This window comes from Crocodylus porosus, unplaced genomic scaffold (genome assembly GCF_001723895.1).
Source record: "Crocodylus porosus isolate Cpor-Errol unplaced genomic scaffold, CroPor_comp1, whole genome shotgun sequence".
Classification (NCBI taxonomy): domain Eukaryota; kingdom Metazoa; phylum Chordata; order Crocodylia; family Crocodylidae; genus Crocodylus; species Crocodylus porosus.
Window position 1 is genome coordinate 82,719,324 of NW_017728949.1, and position 6,254 is coordinate 82,725,577.

The following is a 6,254-nucleotide window of genomic DNA, read 5'->3' on the forward strand; positions in this document are numbered from 1 at the left end:
ACCTTCCCCACATACCACTGTTCATCTGGGTCATGTAGAATGATCCATGGAATGCCCAAGATAATTGGAAAGTGGGTAGTCCAAATTATTCCCCACTGTAGTGCTTCATTTGGGACTTTTGTAGTTGCCTCCAGCAGGATGGTGTTTTATAAAGCAGGTTCAAGTGAGAACAGGGATCCATTTGTCTGTTCAATTAATTGATTCTTTGAGCTTTATGAACACCTGGTGGGCCTTAATGAAATACAGATCCATTATATTTTTGAGGCTCCAAATTCAGGATTGGTTCACATTGAACCAATTTGCCCATAGCAGTATGGAAGAAAAGGGCCAGTTTCTGAAGCAGGGAGGAATGTTGGAAGACAACAGGGAAGATATTGCTTGAACGAGGAGCCTTAGGACGGCCCCAAGTTTGGCCTGTTTATTTTGGCTAAGTCGTGGAATTCCCTGCACTTCTCAGAAATCTTCTGCTTAAGACAGCATGGAATTGCAAAATGTCTTGCCCTCACCATAGAGGCACAAAACCCATGTCTACCATTATCTCTCTTTTTGCAGCAGGTGGGTTCATGCAGTGTCCCATTATATGGGTTCCATCAGGCTGTGGCCTCTTGAAGTATGTTCACATTGGCTTCATGCTGGTTTTGAAGCTGCCCTTGTTTGCTTGTTAGTTAATAAGCTGACTACTAACCCAACACTGGCCTGATCAGTTGGATAACTCTGAGAGCAATAGGATGTGTCAATGACTCATAACTTCTCCTGTTCCCTCCTGAACTTCTATGGCAGTCACTTTCAGTTCACAAGTGGACAGGGCTGTTAGAGGTGGCAAGAGCATGAAAGAAGTACCCTTGGCAGTACCCTTCCCTTGTAGGGTATGAACCAGTGCCACTGCAGCAGTATTCTGTTCCCACTAGGTAGTAGGGTTGTGCAAAGTTTCAGTCACTGATTCAATTCAGTGGAGATTCGGCCTAATTCAGTGGCCTAATTTCTGAATCCAAACTGAATCAGGTGACCCTTTAAACTCCTCTGAATTGAATCAGAACCCTCTGAATTGATTCAGAGAGATTCAGAAAAATTCAGAGATTTGGATATGGACAGAGCTTTAAATGTTTTTTCCACATACCTCTAGGAAGCAGGCAGCTCATGAGTGCTGTGATGCTGGGGCACAAGGAGTGTCCCACAGAAGTTTGGGGGGGCTCCCCAGCACACTTGGCAGCAGACCCACTTCCAGGTCCACCAGGGAGCATGCTGGGGACCCCCCGCATTCCCCTGAACCCCTCCACCTTGGCAACTGGTGCCTCCTGGGTCTGGGGGTGGGCACCTGGGATCCCCTGGTGGCCAATTGCCAAGCTGGGGAGGCGTGAGGGGGCCCTCCAGCATGCTCTCCAGCAGAGCCAGAAGTGGAGTGGAAGTACTTCCTGGCTTCCTGCCAAGCATGTGGAGGGCCCTCTTGCACTCCTGTGGGATGCTCCATGCACCCTAATATCACAGCAATCACAAGCCGCACCTGCTACCTCAGGGTATGTAGAAAAAACTTTTAAAGCCGTGTCCATGTCCAAATCATTGATTCTCTGAATCAGCATAAAATCTTCAGATTTGGATTCGGCTGAATCGAATCAGGGACAGTAATCTGAATCAACTAATTGAATCACTGTCCCTGATTAGGGTAGAATCTGAATCTAAATCTGAATTGAATAGGGCCCACTTCATACACCTCTACTATGTAGCCACCTGAGCTTGAAGTCATTCATCTAGGCTGTTAAGTCATCCATTGAAAGAAGCATTGAAAGTCATTTCTATTTCAGAAATGTCAGAAATATTTTGGAATTTCTATTTTATAGAGATTTTTCAAAATTAACCTTTTTTTCCATTTTAGGTTGAAAAAAAATATTGAAATATCAGAATTTCCATTGGGGTGTAATTTCAGAATTTTACTCTGCTCTACTTCTGTCTATATAGTATAAGAATAAAGCACACTCGTCTTATCAGAAGGAACTCACCCTTGAAGTAAATATCCCAGGTCTCTCATGATGCTATTTCTTGCTTTTCCCTTCCCACCCAAAACACTTCCCCTCCCTCCAAATAGAACCTTCTCCCAGCTCTCATTCCATCTGTGCAAATAGCATAGCCTTGCATCCCCTGAGCTTTGAGCATATTTATTTTCTATTATTTCTCTGCCTGCAATGAATACAAGACACTTCTAAAGAGTGACTATTGTTTGAATACTGTGATTGACAAGAGTAAACCCTTCTGGGGCTTATTAGCACCGTTTAAGGGAGGGAAGCAATATGGATGGTAATTAGTCTCAGGAACTCTAGGGATATTAGTGGCACTCCAGCTGAACAGTTAGAGAAGATTTGTGTTTGTTCAAGCTTGCCACAGGGAGAAACCAAACCCAAGCCTTGCAGGACAGTTCCCTCCACCTTCTTTTTCTGGCGAAATATACTCCTCAAGTAGAGAGAAGAGTAGAAATCTGGAAGCAAAGAGAGGGTCCAAGACTGGAGAAGCAAGCAGGTGGAACAATCATAATGAATGGACTTTAAAAGGTCAAGACATTTAGCTTGTATAAGCACTTATGCTGGTACCAACTTTGGATCTGATTTCTTCTGTTGTTCCACATAATACTGTAAATATGCTTTGCATTTTCTCATGGTAGAAACTGGAAATTCATGTCAGCAGTAGCAGCTGGAGTGCATAGCTATGCCACAGAGCTAGCAGCTTCTGCCCAGGCTGGGCAGGCCTCCTAACAATATTCAAATTAACACCAGAAGGAAAATCATAAAAGAGCAGAAATCTGATCAAGTCACTATTAAAGGTCTGTTCTGCTATAGGTAGTCAAAGAGTTAAAATAATCATAATCAGTGTTTTCGCTAACCATTGTTAGTTCAGTAGCATCTGGTAAAGAACTTCCTGTAAACCCACAAAGGGTTAATACTTACTGCCAGGTAACTTCAAAGAAGCAACTGTGGGAGGAAGCAGTAGTCTTTTTCTCTGTAAACTAAAACATAAGAGTTTAGGATGATCAAATCAGGGGCATATGTGTTAATAATTTCATAAGTATGCAAGATACATGAAGTTCTGACAGCAGTAAAAACAGAAAACAACAACAGCTTTCCTGGAAATCATTGTCTGCTTCCATGTGGTTGCTGGTTACTAATGTAAAAAAAAAGGACTGTAGCTGTTTGTTTGGAGGCACTTGTGGGTGTAGCTTATAGTCTTTAGCCCTTGGGAGTAACTTTGCATAAGAGATGATTAACAGTCCATCAACTGGGTCTTGGTTGTTATGGTGACAAGCAATATGGAAATTTATAGCAATATTTATAGTATTGTTTCTTAACCAGACTGAAGTTAATTATTATGCTCACATGGAGGTACATTTAGGGTCCTCCTACCAAAGATATTTGTTTATAATTCAAACTAGGTAAATAAAATTGTTTTAGGGTAATTATCACATTTCATTGATATAAAAAGGAACTATTTCAGTCTGATTTTGACCTATTTAAACTCTTTTTTGAAAATGATGAATTTCATTTTGAAATTACTTTCTGAAATAAGGATTCACAGCACTATCAAAAAACATTTATGCTTTAAAAATTGCCAAGATTTTTAAACATTTTGATTTCAACTAAGTGGATATTTTTTCACTGAGAAACAGTATCAGTGAAAACATCCTGATCAGCTCTATAATCTTTTACTTTATGGCTAGGTACAGACATTTAAAAATCCTGAGGTGGAATTGATCTAAGTTACGTGGCTTTCTGTAAGCAGCATAGTTTAGATAAGTAGTGAACAGAACAAACATTCAACTTTTGAGATGCAGACAGAAATGACAATTTTCACCCAATCTGGCCCCTGAAAGCACTCTACAGCTGTGACCAAACACAAGTGCATGGTTGCAGAGTGCTCTAAAAGGGCCTAAACCCACAAAAATCTGAACCCTCGTTAAATCTGTTACAAACAACTTCTGGAGTGGTTTGTAAATTCCTTTTGAGTATGAGGATAGTGAGGTAAAGACAGGAAACCCACTACAGAGCCAGTAATTTCTGTCTGTGCTTGCTGGGAGCAGGCCTTAGCTGACACAGCCCAGCACTGCTCCTGACACTATTTTCAGAACAGGAGCAGAACAGAGGGAGCTCGTTCTGGGGGTTGCCCAGCCAGTGCGGGAGGGTGGGGCACATGGATTGGAGCTCCAACCCACCCATCCCCACCACTCCAGCGCAGCTGAGGAAATCTGAGGATGGACCTCCCTCCCTTGCCTTCCCCCCTTCTATCCTGAGACGAGACAGGAACTTGGAGAGGGTAGCAGGACTAGGGGACAGAAGTTGAAAACACAGCTCAATCACCCACCCTCCCAATCCAACAGCAGATGTCTACTGGATCAGAAGGGTCAGTCTAACTCCTGGCACTTTCAAAAGAAGTTGCACTTCTGTCTGCACCTTTGGTTGCAGGGGGGAGGGTTCCACCTTTTTAAACCAGCCTCTGTGGGCAAATTTCTGTTCTGTTCTGGGTATAGACCAGTTTCTGGTCACTTTTACTGGTGAAAGTATCTCTGTCAGTACCTGGCCTGTGTGTCAGACCTATTAATAAACAAAGAGCCACAATTAGTGCCGGTATCTAAAGATGGGATTTAGAAAAGTTCCTAAACAGATTAGGCATTCCCATTGAACTCCCACTGAAAGTCATGTCTGATACATCTTTTAAGTAGGGTTACTTAGGCAGAGATTTACTTTTAAGACCAGTAGTGTTGTGTTTAACACATGATCATCTGATTTGGGTTTACTACAAGAAGGAGAAACCAAGGATTTTTTGTAATATCGCTTACTGGACCAACTGTATAGTAGAGAGAGTTGTCCAGCAAGCTTTTGGGTGCCAAGTGCTGGCCCTTAGATCTGACAGAGAAATAGAAGTAGATTGAGCTAAATATCTGGGGAAATGCTGCATACAAATAATGTAAACAGTGCACTTGAAAGGATGAGAGAGGGCTGTAAATTAGGAGTGAAGAGGTGTTACCCATATTTCTTATAAGACAAAAGAAGTGCAGTAGAATAGGCAATCCAGTTGGTGGCAAAAACATTCAAGGAACAGGTGGTTATTCCTTGTGAAATGCAATGAAACTCTGCAGTATTTTTTGGGTTGTAATGAGCCATAAAACCATTGTCTGTATTAAGTCTAGATTTTTTTACAGTCCAGTAGAGTTATGAATTTCTGGCCTTAGGCCCATCTTTTGGACTTGTTTGTAAATTTCCTTTGAGTAAAAGGATAGGGAGTTCTAAGAAGGGGCTGTCATTTTGTGAAAAATGTTCTGTGAAAAATAACACAAGCTAGGCACCTATCTTCTGACAAGAACTGGTTTGTAGGGGTGTACGAAGCTTCATTCCCTGATTTGATTGGGCAGAGATTTGGCCCAATTCAGTGGCTGAATCTGAATTGAAGCAGAAGACCCTTGAATCGCTATGAATTGATTCAAAACCCTCCAAATCAATTTGGAGAGACTCAGACAGATTCTGCAATTCAGGCATAGAGACAGCTTTAAATATTTTTTCTACATACCTCTAGGTAACAGGGGCTTGAGATCACTGTGATGCTGGGGCGCATGGAGCATCCCACAGAAGCACGGGGGACTCCCCAGTGCGCTCAGCAGCAGACCCAGAAGTGAACCAGAAGCACTTCCAGGTCCACTGGGGAGCGTGCTGGGCCCCACCAGCTTAGTGACTGATACCTCCTGAGTCTGGCGGGACACCCAGGGTCCCCCTGTGGCTGATCACCAAGCTGGGCAGATGCAGGGGGCCCTCAGCATGCTCTCCGGTGGACCTGGAAATGGACCAGAAGTACTTCCAGTCCACTTCCAGATTCACTGCTGAGCAAGCTGGAGAGCCCCCCGTGCTATGGGACCATCTACCTTGGCACCCCAGTGATCACAAGCCACGCTGCTACCTCAAGATATGTAGAAAAAACCTTTAAAGCTGTGCTTGTGTCCAAGTTGCTGATTCAATGAATCAGCATTGAAACATCAGATTCGGATTCAGCTGAATCGAATCGGGGACAGTGATCTGAATCAACAAATCGAATTGCTGTCCCTGATTTGGGCCAAATCTGAAACAACGGAGGAAAGGCAGCAAGAAGACACAGCAGCCCTCCTGGCTCTCCAGGGACCTAGCAGACCTCCTGCGGCTAAAAAGGAAAGCCTACAAAGGATGGAGGACGGGATTTACCTCCAAGGAGGATTATTCTGCGCTGGTCCGGTCCTGCAGGGAGCAAAC